This window comes from Herpailurus yagouaroundi, unplaced genomic scaffold (assembly GCF_014898765.1).
Source record: "Herpailurus yagouaroundi ecotype Mexico unplaced genomic scaffold, PumYag 140, whole genome shotgun sequence".
Taxonomy (NCBI): domain Eukaryota; kingdom Metazoa; phylum Chordata; class Mammalia; order Carnivora; family Felidae; genus Herpailurus; species Herpailurus yagouaroundi.
In genome coordinates this window covers 15,273,777-15,288,467 of record NW_024412395.1, presented here as the reverse complement: position 1 = coordinate 15,288,467, position 14,691 = coordinate 15,273,777, and the positions used below count along the sequence as shown (strand labels likewise).

Here is a 14,691-nt window from a genome sequence, read left to right as displayed (position 1 = left end):
AATCGAAAAAATATAGCAAACTCACAGAAGTGGATAGAAAGGTGGTTGCAACGGGCCGGGTGAGGGAAATAGAGGCTGGTAAATGGCTACAAACTTTCTATAATAACTAAGGTCTGAGGATTTAGTATGTAACATGGTGACAATGCTGTATTGTATAGTTGGAATTTGTCAAGAGAGTAAAACTCAAGTGTTCCCATAAAAAGGGCAAATGTGACTGATGATGGATGTATTGTTTAACCCAATGGCAGGGCTTCTTTCACAATGTGTATGTAAATCAAATCATGGAATTTCCTGCTTTTAAACAACTTAAGATTTTATTTGTCAATTATACCTCAGTAGGGCTCAAACACACACACACACACACACACACACACACACACACACACACACACAAACCCAAACAACTCAAATATGTGTGGCTGAATTTGGCCCCTCTGCATGTAGTTTACCAAACTGCTGCTCTAGTCTCCTGGGTCTTTACTGTTTTATTAATGACGAACCCATGCCCTATGCCCTCTACAAGACCTCAGTCTGAATTTCCACTTTGTGGTCTTTAAGTTTGCTGCTCAGTGTTAGCCTGGTGGACTGTGCTTCTCTCATCCTTCTTAGGGTTGGTTCTTTCTCAGTTTCCTGGCCTTCTGTCAGAAGCTGAACCAGAACTGGAACGGAGGTGATTTTTGTTTGTTTTCTCCATTTTCTTCACATCACGTGGCTTAGATATGTCGAGCTGAATCAAATCAAAGAAAATTGAAGAGCTCCAATTACTGTCTCAAGTTCACTTCCTTAGTTCTAAGTTCAACATTCTCTCCTGACTTAACGTTATTCATTGAGACACGAAAATAGAATCTCATAGGGGTTCCTAAGAGCTGACCCTGGGATCAAGTCAGGGATAGAGGTACAGAGAAATTCAGGTAAAGAAAATAATCTGTCTTCTCTTCATCTTTTTTTTTTTTTTATATTTTTTTAACGTTTATTTTGAGAAAGAGACTGTGAGCAGGGGAGGGGAAGGAAGAAAGAAAGGGAGACATAGAATATGCAGCAGGCTCCAGGCTCTGAGCTGTCAGCATTGAGCCCAATGCAGGGCTCAAACTCATGAACTGTGACATCACAACCTGAGCCAAAGTCAGACGCTTAACTGACTGAGCCACACAGGTGCCCATCTTCATCTTTCGACTAAACAAAAACAAAATAGTCATGAAAGACACAAGAAAACCCTCACCAAATCTACTTTTAATATTTTAATATTTAATATATTTTAATAAAATATCAATATATTTTAATAATATTTAAAACAATACTTCTGTGCTTTCTTCTATCACCTAATAGATAGAAGGCTTGAATTAATGGGTCATTATCAACCAGCGGTAATTATTGTAGATGTTGTTAGCCAAACCTGGATTCTTTGTGATTCTGGGGTTCAAATACAGTATTTAACATTATATTTTTCTGTTATTCTCCTATTCTTTTTTTTTTTTTTAACTTTATTCATTTTGAGAGAGAGAACCAGAGATCACATGCATGCAGAGGAGGGGCAGAGAGGGAGAGAGAGAATCTCAAGGAGGCTCTATAGTGGAGGTTGATACAGGGCTCAAACCTACAAACTGGGATCATGACCTGAGTTGAAATCAAGAGTTGGACGCTCAGCCAACTGAGCCACCCAGATGCCCCACTTCTCCTGTTTTTATGTGATATTCCGAGTATGTGGACTCAGGCAGTGGCACATGTTATATTTGCTGAGTGAGACATTTTTTGTCAGTAGTTATCACCTGGGAAATTGTAGCTTTCCATTGTTCCATTTAGAAAGCTGTCCAGGTATTCTATGAGAACTTAAAGAAAATAAATTTCAATCAAGACATACCCACAAAATTTAGTAACATAAAATATAAACATATGAGAGTCAAAATGATTTATTCATCGTTTTAGCTATTAGGTAAAACATGAATGTGGAATTAGCAAATTAAAATAGATTGATATCTCATCTGGTTAGTAACATAGTATTAATAGCTCAGTTAAGTCCATTAATTATTTTTACACCCCCTATGACTAGTTCTTGTTTATAAGATGGCCTGTGAGGGAAGGAAATACAGAGCCATCCATTACCAACAGGCAGAGATTCTGTGACTTTTTAAGCACCGAATGGAGTCTATGAGCCACATTAACATCTGATAAGGAGAGTTTCGGGTCATAATTAAAGTCACTGAAACAGGGTGTGCTCTACAAGAAGTACAGCCTGTTATAATAATAGTTAGAACAAGGCATAAAAATCCCTCATCTGACTTCCTCCTGGGTGTTTTCTATTAAAACTCCCACCTGCTGCCTAACTTTTTATCATATCATTACTCAGAAAAATGATTGTAGTGTGACTTGAGGTGAAGCCTTTTTAATTTTCATTAAAAGAAAAAAAATGGTATAAAAGAAAAAAATCATTATTTTGTCGGTATTACCTCTCTCACTTTTTCTTAAAAAAGATATGAATAATTTGGGAGAAACGGACTGATTGTGTCATACTGGGATTTCAATATTATATCATGTCAAAACTGAATGGAATTGCCATTTTTGAAAGTCAAAAAGAGTAGAATACCAGCAGTTTCATTTTCTTCAACTTAATAATGACAACAGTTATGCATTGATTTTTTTTTATATGTCAGGCACTCTGCTATGTAAAATCCATATTTTCTTATTAATCCTCATAATAATCATGGGAAGTGGTAGTAGTCTCCATCTGTTCCCGCCCCTCATTTTTGCCAAAGCCATTGAAATGGATCTTGCCAGGCAAACAAAATTTCAAGATCAATACCCTATCTTAATCCTGCACCTCCTACCAGATCACCTCACCTCTCTCTTTGTAGAAACTTTTGCAATAATACTGTTGAAGATACAGGCATTGCTATCATCGTACATGCTTGACAGATGAAGAACTGCAAGCTCAGAGTTTAAGGGAGGAAGAAAGTTGGAACCTAACTGAGGCAGGATTTGACCCCAGTCTTCTTGACTCAAAATTTGGGGCCCCTTTCACCACTGTCCTTTTATCTCTGTTTTATGACTCAGTTGTCTATTATGAAGTATGATGAAGGTGACCTAACTCATTTGGGCCAAATTGTTGAATTTACCTTGTTTGCATACTTCAATTGAGATGGATAGAGGTGGTTTCTCTGTCCTTGTTTTTATATGATGTCAAAGACAGTTTATGCTATTCGTTCGATCTGGAACAAGTGGTTCTCACATGTTACTATGCTTTGGTGTCACTGGGGAAACTTACTACAAGTGAAGTGTTCTGGCTCTCTTCCCCAGAGATTCCAGACTGAATTCTGGGTTGCTTCCAGAAAATTATATATTTTTTTAAAGTTGATTTATTTTGAGAGAGAGACAGAGCAGGGGAGGGGCAGAGAGGGAGAGACACAGATAGAATCCCAAGCAGGCTCCATGCTGTCAGTGTAGAGCCCCCCTGAGGGGCTCAAACTCATGAACCTTAAGATCATGACCTGAGCTGACACCAAGAGTTGGATGTTTAACCAGTGGAGCCACCCAAGTGCCCCAGAAAATTTCAAGTTTCAATAAGCATCCCAGGTGAAGCAGGTGAGAAACTTCAGGAAAAAAACTTGGATAAACATTAATTTAGTCTAACTGCCTTACTCTATTTACAGATGAAGAAAGATAAGTGACTCAGAGATGTGAAGCAACTAAAACTCGGCTTGTAGCATTAGTTCCAGGAACAGAACCTGGGTCTTGATACTTTTTTTTTTTTTAATTTTTTTTTCAACGTTTATTTATTTTTGGGACAGAGAGAGACAGAGCATGAACGGGGGAGGGGCAGAGAGAGAGGGAGACACAGAATCGGAAACAGGCTCCAGGCTCCGAGCCATCAGCCCAGAGCCTGACGCGGGGCTCGAACTCACGGACCGCGAGATCGTGACCTGGCTGAAATCGGACGCTTAACCGACTGTGCCACCCAGGCGCCCCGATACTCTTAATGAAGTATAATGAATCCTAAAGTTAAGTCACAGACCTCAAAAATACATTAATGCACAGGGCATTACTTGGGATTTAATAAATATACATGCAATATTCATTAATATGTACATGAATGGTTTTTAGCACAACAAATTCATTTAAAAGCACTACTGAATTCAGACTAGTGTTTTCCTCATATATATTATCCATCATCAGCCTGCAGAGTCTGTTTTCAGTGTTAAATAAGGTTACTCATAACCTGAACAGAGTGGGAACCGTGATCTAGGGTCCTTTTACTAGCTCAGGCAGCTGCTGCATCCTTTATAATAGTCAAAAGTAGATGCTGTAAATAGGCCTTCAATTGGCAGCTCACTTAGATCAGCTGGGGACATTAGAAATCAGCTAAGGCCTAAAAGCAATCAAAGGGAAGATTGGATGAGACTTCTAATGATAACTTCAAACAGAATGTTTCCCAGAAGTCACCATTTCCAGACTAGCCAGGATTGGAAACCCTGACTTCAGCTATTTAGAATATACACATACATTACATCCTCTGTGAAAATGGACCTAAAGGAAGCCTGACCTCTTAAGACATGCTATATGTTGGAAAAAGATTTTGGATTTACCCAAATATCTGTTGGGCTGGTTTTGTGGCAATTCCATGCATGTGGTGAATAGGCTGACTGAGCAAGACTCTGCTGATGAGGAATATAGAAAAAGAGATGTGGGGATTAAACACAGGAGTATAAAAAATCCTGTCTCTACCACCACCCACACTAACACCATGTGAGTGGAAAATGTGAGCTCCTTGCACTTGGTAAAATTTTCACACTGTATGTGTTGCTGTACCTTCACCTACACAGGTGATTTGTAGAGCTGCAGGGTTCTCCCCTTTGTGTGGGATCATGCTGTGTGGTCCTCTGTCAATGTTGCTATCTCCATCAGTTTTCATACACTATTCATAGAACATATTTGCATCCTTTAACTCTGCTTGTGGGTGTCTTTCCATCCATAATGTCTCATGGTCCTGTTTTGACAACCGTGTGCCCTATTCCTTAGGTCCAATAAAATAAAAGATAGGGAGTAACAAGAAAAGTTAACAGTAATAATGATGGCTATTTGGACATGTCACATGTGCCTACTTCTGCAAGTCTGTAAAAAATTTAAGCCAAGATCTTAGGATGTCTACTGGTATCCTGTGGCAATTTCCCCTGAAGCCAGGTCTTCAATCTCCAAATCTGTTTACTCTCTATTTCATTTTCCTCTATCCTGTTGATGCTCACTTTCTTGGTCAACATTTGGTTTGTTAGTCTGTTTGGTGGGCATCTATTGTTTAGGCTTCTAAGCCTATCTGGAAAGCCTTCTTCCTTTATTTGGCTTAAATGGCTTAGGTTACCGTCATAATGCTTTATATCAGGCAATTAAGTCACAAAATATAGAGATATTATGACATCAGTGAAGGAGCTCAACATCTTGAGTCAAGATGGCCTGGGTTCAAATCCTGTCTCAGTTATGTTGAAATTCTCTTTCTTCCTCAAATCTCCGAGTTTATATTTCCCTTCTGTCAAGACTTGAAGAATGACATGCCCGTCTGCTACTGCCTGCTCAGAATGGCCTAGGTCAACAGATATTCCTTATTATAGTTGGTGCCTCCCTTCCTTGCTTCCTTGGTTAATTGTGCTCAAGGGCCTATCCAAGTAGGTCCCCTGTATGCCCTGATATCCTCTAGTTCTCTTTCTACAAAGACTTAAACACAACATGAATAGTTTTGAGGTGCAGTTGCAACCAGAAAAAAAAATTCCAGTTGCTCTTTGAATTGACTTTTGAGAAGATTGCATGCAAGAATGTTATATTTTCAGATCTTAGATTTCCAGTCAAGTTAGTTATTTCTTAGGAAATGAAGGACAGCATTTTGGTAGGACCTCAGCAATGACTTATTTCCATGATGGAAATTACTTGAAAGCCTGAACTAACCACTTACCACTCACTACAACCCAAGATCAAATTTAGAAATACCAGGTTATCCACTTGAAAAAAAAATCTCTGTAGTGCTTAGTACTTGGGTCACTTCTAGCCACGAATGTAGAAAAATAAAACTCTTCTTCTAACGCTGATCATCATCTTTGCCTCCACCTTGCTCTTAAGCATTATATCTCACTCTGATGCTCTGTATTTATTTTGGGATATTTTACAAGCCTTTTAGTATTTTCTGGCCCTAATCCTGTCCTGTCCTTATGTGACTGTCTACCTAAGAAGAAAAAAAAAATAGTTCATATTGAATGTATTGAAGACAAATGACTTACTCAGATATCAGGGGATTATTATGAAATCAAATCAAGCTGAATAGACATAAAAAAATCAGGTCTAATAGTCCTGGAGGGATTGGAAGGTATGATTTTGAATTTTAAGTGGGCTGAAAAGATTATCATAAGCATTAATAACCATTTTTGAATATCAGGCAACAGTATGATTGCTTGATTTTTGTTGCATGCAGCCTAGATAGACCCCTTGAAAAGCAAAACCATACACAAAGAGCATGGACAGTTTGCAAGTATAAAAAGAAAACCTTAATGTGGCTGGAAATACCCCAACTAAAGAGTCTATTTCTGAGAGATGGGTAAAAATTTTGAAAACAAGTTTCTTTGAAATATAAAATTGTGCTAGTGAGGAGAGCTATCAGATCCTCCTGAAATTTTGGAGTCCTATAAACTGAGTGATCTCAATATAGGGACAGTTGCTTTGTAATTTGAAAATGCATTAGGGCCTTTATTCCCATTCCCATGGGAGTGCATTGTTTGGGAGAGATGTGTTTGGGCACATGTTTGGTTTGAAAGGGGCTTGTATGCTAAAGGGTAGGGTTGCTTCTGCTTTGATTATTGTGATGTCAACATACTTTCATTTGATGCAAACCTAGTGACTCTTGATCAGGAAGCAAATGGGCTTGAGTAATGAGAGATTTTTCTGGATGAAGGAAGAAATATACAGCAGCCACAGGTTTTCTGCCATATTCTGAGATAAATATTAAAATGTTTGCCCTTTCGAGGATGCTACATTGACTCTAGGTGTTTACATGCAGTTTAGAGAAGACCCTCCAAATGTCAGTGAACTTCCAGAATGCTTTACATCTTAATTTACATCTTAATTTAAGAATTACATTCTTAATTTAATTCAGGGTACCACCAGCAGGCAGGGAGGAAAAAAATAGATGGGTTTCAAATTTGCTAGAATGGATGACTGTGATACTGAAGGGGGTGTTGCCTTTATTATAGTTTGAGGGGATGCACTTGAGCTAATGACACATTCCAGTTCCATAGATTTATAAATGCTACTTGATTTTCTCAGAGGATTAATTAAAGTTTCCCAACAGGAAATTAAAATGAAAAGATTCTGAAGCTTCTTGGGGAGAAAGAACTATATGATTTCAGGACTAGAAGGAGAAAGGGGAGAAACACATTGATTAGGCAGGCACCTAGCATAGGTCAGGAAGCAAGCTCTGTGCTCAGAACCGATCCTTGCAGTTAATTCTCAGAGCTATGTTACAAACTTTATGTTGTTATTCTCGAGTTACTGAAGAACCTGAAGGTCAGAGTAGCCTTCTCAGAGTCACAAGTTAAGAAGCATGTGAAAAGCCTTCTTACTACCTCTAAGAAGGCTCAAAAGTAAGTTGAACTCCCAGGCTCAGGGGCAAGTATTTAAAGACAGTCGGTTTTCATGGACAAACAAAACTGGGTGCTCAGGGATGTGTCCTTGGTACATGTGTGTCCCAAGCTCCTGGCTTCCTTGGGTGGCCCACTCCATAGGACAAAGCTTCCAATGAGATCCCTCTGTCAGTTAAGTTTATTAGCCTTATCTAGGGCTTTAATCACACCCTGTGGACTATTGGAATCCTGTTTCCCTGTCAAGCTGTTGGCCCTATTTCCTCTTCTAACTGTCCTAGGTGGGTGGGGTGATTGGTTATTTATTTATTTATTTATTTATTTATTTATTTATTTATTTATTTATTGTTGCCAGCCACCCTAAGATTCCACTAAAAAGGTCATAAAAACTGTCCTAGGGTTATTTATTTTTTGCTTGTTTCCATCTATCCCAAGGTTCCACTGAATAGCTCATAATAGCTAGTACCTTGAGCTCATGCCAATGTCCCAGTCTGAATGTTTCCTAAAGAAAATCTCTGTCATCCAGGTCTATTAAGCATGAAAACCTCCGGTGAATAATTCCCATTGGAAATTAAGACCATTTGTGTTGTCTGATCTTTGAAATTAATTCATTATATCGGGCCCCAGTACATCAATCTCCCTGTAGCTTTCTCCCTAGTAGTTTTAGTTCTCAGAAAAGTTAACTGATTTTTTCAAAGGCTAACAGCAAGTAAATGACAGCATTCATCACCATTCCTCACTACTGCAAATGAGCAGGATTATAATTGAATTAAGTTCCCAGGCTCATACATTCATTCATTCATTTATTCAAAATCTGCTTTTTGAGTTCCTACAGGTGCCAGGAAGAGTTCTAATTGTTTGGTATTTATCAGTGGACAGAAGCCGTGAGACATAGCCAAGTATAATCCATATTCCACAGGAAAAGACTTTAAATCTTTGAAGACAGTTATCTTTTTGCCATCAAGTCATTTCCAAGCTTACAGGCTTACTATATCCAGTTCTTTCTGTACATCATCTGACGCCCTCATCCCTCATAGGGGGCGTCTTGAGAATATAAGTGTCCACAGAAAATGTGCTGTATTGTTTTGCTTATTACATCCTAGTGTCTAACAAAAAGTGATGCAATATATAGTTGTTAAAAATAATATGAATATATCTTGCTTACTTCTGGACCTCTTTGAGTTTGGGTTGGCATTTTAACTGGACCTCTTTTAGCAAGAATTTATAAATTTATTTCCTGAGTAATGCTAGAAAATCTTTTATATTATGGGAAAAGATCGATCATAAGGTGTTGCTTTAAGGAAACTACAGAGAATATTGGAATAAATGGACTACTCTTGTCAAAGGTAGGCATTGCAAAGAATTAAGTTTACAACTACAGATGAATCAGAGATCCTGGAACCAGGGGAAATGAGAACTACAACACATCAAAGGGTTGCAGATATTTGGAGCTTTAGGTTTATATGTCCAAGTGAAGAATTTCCTGAAAGAGCAAACCCCATTATAAATGATTTTATTATCAATGGTAGATCTTGAAATGTAGCTCTAACCAGCAGAATCTGCCATTTCTGTGTGAACATATTTTAAATAAATATTTTCAATAAATATTTTCATTCTTTGAACACCTAACATTTAGTGCCATGCCAATTATTTGTTTACTGGCATCTTTTAAAATTTTACATATTTTTGCCCTGTTACACTTTTTTCTGTTTGCACTGTTTTCTTTGTCTCTTTATCCAGAGAAAAATTACTTTTTGCAAGAAGGGGAATATTTTTCATGTCTTTATGGATCTCAGAAAGTCTACATGAATGCTGTTGTATTAGTCAGACTGGGCCAAAATGCTGTAACAAATAGATCCACAGATGTATAATGGCTTAAATGTACTACATTTTCTATCTTGTATCTTACCCATTTAACCAAGCCTGGTGTTTCTTTTTGTGAGCATGTGAATTCAGGGCCGGCAACTTTCAACATGTAGTTCCTCCTTTTCCAGTTTTACTGCCTCCTACATCAAGCTTGCAGAGGCTAAGGAGCTTAGAGGAGCTGCATCTCATTCTTAAAAGTTGGTACACAAACATAATTTCTAGTCAATGTTATTGGAAAGATGAGTCACGTGGCCACACCAGAGTCTAGGGGACTGGAGGATGTAGTCCTTGCATGAGCAGCCATTTCCCAGACAAGCCTAAACTCTAGAAGGCAAAAATGGATTTTGATGGATAGCTAGCAGTCTCTGCTAAGCACAAAGTGGGGTTTAACAAATATTTGTTGATGTATTTATATTAGTGATAAAGATTACATTGCTTTTATTTTTCCTTGGAACAGTGCTATTAAACATCTCTCAGAAATTTTTACAAAATCCTATAGTGGTGTGCACTAGATTATACATTTCTTCAACAATGATTTGAAAGATTGCTGATGTTTATCTAGGGAGATGAGAAGCAATTTAATATTATTAATTGCTAACAAACGGGTAAGATTTACCAGAATTGTCAAAGCTTAAAGCTCCAAAAAATTATTCCTCACACAGGAAAATTTATTATGCCATTATGCTTATTTCTATCAGGGTTCCTATAGTGCAATCACTGTTTGCTATTAAAATTTTATTGCACATTTAATTTATTTTTCCCTCTAGTGGGGAAATGTATTAGAGAATTCATTTGACACCAGTATCTTCTCCCCTTGTCTTTTTCTCACTTCTGCTCCCCCTGAAATAGACAAGAATATATTTGTATCTGGGTATTAATTATACAGGAGCTGAGGAGAACAATGCTTGCTGCTGCCTGAAGGGAATTAGCCAGCCAGAATTAGCTTTATGGAGAACCAAGTGGACTACCATTATGCACATCCATTTTCAGTGGTTTAAAAAGAATTCTGGAAAAAATCCATTTATATGTGAAAGCTCGCTTTTCATTGATTAAAATAGAAAGCAACTTTGGTTTCCAAGTATTAAAGGCGGACTTCTTGTTAAAGGTTGGAATTAGGGGGCTCTTTAGTTTATAAAGTACTGTATTGAAAATAAAGTTTTATGTTTCTAAAGGTATAGCTTTAATGTAAAAAGCTTGACAATCTTGTTCCCTACCCCTCTGACTGCCCCAAGAGTTACATACGGTTTGATCAAGAGGAAAACAATGATATAGGACACAGAAAACCCCTTCTCCATCACCAGGTCTTTTTTTCTTAATAGGGCCAGAATCAGTGGAAACACCATGAGCTGCTGTACAGTGGAATCTTTCTCTTGACTTTCAGAAAGATTTCTAGCTCTTGGGCCTAATTCACTAAGACAAAAGTCAGCTTGTATTATTGATTAATCTGAAGCTTTGGTCTCTCATAGGATTTAATAACACAGTGCAACTATTTTTCTCACATTGAACAACTACCAAAGTTTTGTTTGTATTTTGGGTAAGAGGCTGAACATGACCAAATATCAGTGATCTCATTTCTGATGTCTAAGTAAGGTTGTGTATTTTTTTCTTTTGACTGGACACTGAGGCATGCTAAACTCAGAAGGGAAATGTAAAGCTGTCCTACCTTTCCCAGGAAGAATTTCTGAAGGCTGTTGGTTATGACTTGAATATGCCTTTATTCACTGAGAGGATTTTCCCCCTGGATCACACTGAGTATAATTAATTTACATATTTACCAATAGCTATAGTTTTCTGTTTCCTTACAGACTTTGACATTAATGCTTTGAGGACAGTGTAATTAGTTCTCCAGAAGAAAAGGGATTTAGATCTAACACATACAGGGTTTTGATACGGGACAGTAGCTTGGGACTTAATAGTTTCGGAGTAATTTTTCCATCTTTCCCTTAATACCTGAATGTAACAACCAGTCAAGGAAGACTGAGCATGCCGCCAAAATTGAACTGCGTTCCCCATTCTTCTAGGAGCACTCTTTTGGAACCTCATAAATTGCATTTAGCCTTAGCACACCATCCTGTGGGGCTTCCATTTTAGTCATGGTATACTCTTGCAGACACCCTGTCCGAAGTCTTCGTGTCAGCCTCAAAGTCACCTGGAACAAACTTTGTTTCATTGCGAATCGTTGTTGTGTAGAATACCGGGGCTTTGGCACCATTGGCCTGAAAGGTTTGTATGTTGTGTACAGCCAGCACACAGTGCTTAATAGGTATTCGATACATGTTTGTATCTGTGTTTTTTTTTAACACTTTATTTGTTCCAAAGACTTAAGAGGCCCAACTGACAACCTTTTTCCTTGAATGGATTCCCTCTTCCTTCCTGTGGAAACCTACCAGAAACACACACGCCACCCTCCGCAACTGGTGTTAACACTATCAACACTATCCCTGGATGTACGGAATGGAAGCCTTCTCAAGCTAGTCCATGGTGATGGAGGTGACTGTTTTAAGATTAGAGCAGGCTGCAGAAGTACAGGATGTGGCCAGCTGGTACCTGAGCCTGCCTCTCCCGTCTTTCCTGGGCTTCTGGGCACTCCCAGCTCAGGCTTCCTCTACGTATTTACTTCATTTTCTCAGTTTTTGTCTGAAGAACGACTTTCTCAAGCTCACTTCTTTTCTGCTCCCAAATTATTTTAACTTGGAAGTAACTTGGTTTGCATGGTTCTGACTGCAGCTCCGACTCTACATGAATATTTGCTTTAATCATACACCCTCAACTGCATTTAGTCTGTATGTTCTTTTGTTAAATTCTTAAGTTCAGACAGTGAAAGTAATCTGTAGCCTGCCAACTACAGTCTTGTGTAGTCAGAGTCTGTTAAAGGTAGTTGACATCATTGATGAGGGCTAGGTAATTTACTTTATTCTATAATTTTTAAACCATCAGTAGTTCAATTATTTGAGGATTTATAAAAGAAAAATTCACAGGAACTACCAAAAAGGAGGATTTTTTTCCAAATGTTTTTAGGTAGAAATAAAATGGAGGACTTTTCTATTTCTTGTGTTCTGAAAAATGTTCTGGGTAGAATCTGATTTATACTGTGAATTTAAATTAGTGATAGAATTTGTATAATAGAAAACCATTTCCCCCCTTCATTAAATACATGTTGAATAAATATTTAAAGTATAGTGGTTTGAAAGACTATCTAATGATAAGTCTGCCCAGGGTACCTGTGTCTTTCAGGCTGGCCATGGTTGAATCTGGCACTCATAGCAAGTTCTGGCTAGTTGTGGCAAGTTCTGTCTCTAGAAACTATGTTAGGAATTGGCCCAACTTCCTGCGTAAGGAGATTTAACCCTGGATGCCCTGAACTGCCAGCCAAGTCCCTCCCCTGGTCAAGGAAAGCCTTGGATGGAAGAGCAGGTATCAAGATAAGGGGTGGGAGGAAGGGAAGAGGCAGCAGCAGACCACACTTTGCCTCAGCCAGCATGATAACTGCCACCCTTCCCCAGTCATGGGGAAAATAGACCCCTGGACTGAGCAGAGGTTCATCCTTTACCAGCCTGTTCTGTATTTTAGTTTGATTTCCTCTCAACATGATGCCTCCCTACAGAAACACATAATGCCTTTCTAATTTGGTTAGCATTAATTTAGGCAGCATTAATCTAAAGAGTATGTTTTTTTCTTTTTCTTTTTTTTTTTTTTTTTGGCTTGATGAAGTCCCGGTAGTTCATGTTTGCCTCTGTTTCCTTAGCCTCTGGAGACAGGTCTAGTAAGAAGTTGCTGCACCCGAGGTCAAAGAGTTTGCTGTCTCTGTTCTCTAGGATTTTGATGGTTTCCTGTCTTACATTTAAGTCTTTCATCTATTTTGAATTTATTTTTGTTTATAGTATAAGAAAGTGATCCAGGTTCATTCTGCATTTCGCTGTCCAGTTTTCCCAATGCCATTTGCTGCCCGTCTTTTTTTCCATTGGATACTCTTTCCTGCTTTGTAGAAGAGAAGTTGGCAATGCATTTGTGGGTCAATTTCTGGATTCTCTACTCTGTTCCATTGGTCTTTGTGTCTGTGTCATTACCATAGTTTCTTGATGATAAAGCTTTGTAATAGAGCTTGAAGTCTAGAATTGTGATGTCTCCAGCTTTGCTTTTCTTTGTCAACATTACTTTGGCTATCCTGAGTCTTGGCTGGTTCCATACAAATTTTAGGATTGTTTGTTCTAGCTCTGTGAATAATGCTGGTGTTATTTTGTTAGAGATTGCATTGAATGCGTAAATTGCTTTGGGTCATATAGGCATTTTAACAATATTGGTTCTTCCAATCCATAACCATTGAATGTTTCTTCATTACTTTGTGTCATCTTCAATTTCTTTCATACACTTTCCATAAATTGCAGTGTACAGATCTTTTACCTGTTTGGTTTTTCCTTGAATGGATTCCCTCTTCCTTCCTGTGGAAACCTACCAGAAACACACACGCCACCCTCCCCAACTGGTGTTAACACTATCAACACTATCCCTGGATGTACGGGGATAAGTTTATTTGGTTAGGTTTATTCCTAGGTATTTTATGATTTTTGGTATAATTGCAAATGGGATCTGTTCCCTGATTTCTCTTTCTGCTGCTTCACTATTGGTGTATAGAAATGCAACCAATTCTATAGCAGTGCTATCAACAACAGGCAAATTATGGAAAGAGACTACATATGCATCGACTGATGAATGGATACAGATGTGTGTGTATGTATATTTATACATTTATAAATTATAGATATATGTGTGTGTGTATATATATATATACATATATATATATATATATGTATATATATATATATATAAATGGAATATGACTCAGGAATCAAAAAGAATGAAATCTTTACATTTTCAACAACACAATAGAACTAGAGTGTATTCTGCTAAGTGAAGTAAGTCAGAGAAATACAAATATCATATGATTTCACTCATATGTGGAATTAAGAAACCCAACAGTTGAACATAGAAAAATAAGATAAACAGTGATGGAGGCAAACCATAAGAGACTCTCAAATACAGCAAACAAGATGAGGGTTGCTGGAGGGGAGGTGGGTGGGTAGTTGGGCTAAAAGGGTTGGGCACTAAGGTAGTTGGGCATTAAGGAGGGCACTTGTTGGGATAAGCACTTGGTGTTATATATATATGTGATGAATAGCTGGGTTCTACTCATGAAACCATACTACACTGTATGTTAACT

At 38.0% G+C, this 14,691-nt stretch overlaps 1 long non-coding RNA gene across 1 annotated transcript; it reads right to left on the bottom strand.

The window, feature by feature from the left end:
• Positions 1–467: 467 nt before the first annotated feature.
• LOC121030223 (uncharacterized) lies at positions 468–3,378 on the bottom strand. Its single transcript, XR_005790122.1, has 2 exons — positions 2,836–3,378; positions 468–727 (listed from the first exon to the last, which is right to left on the bottom strand). It is a non-coding gene; the product is annotated as an uncharacterized LOC121030223 (long non-coding RNA).
• Between the last annotated feature and the right edge of the window lie 11,313 nt (positions 3,379–14,691).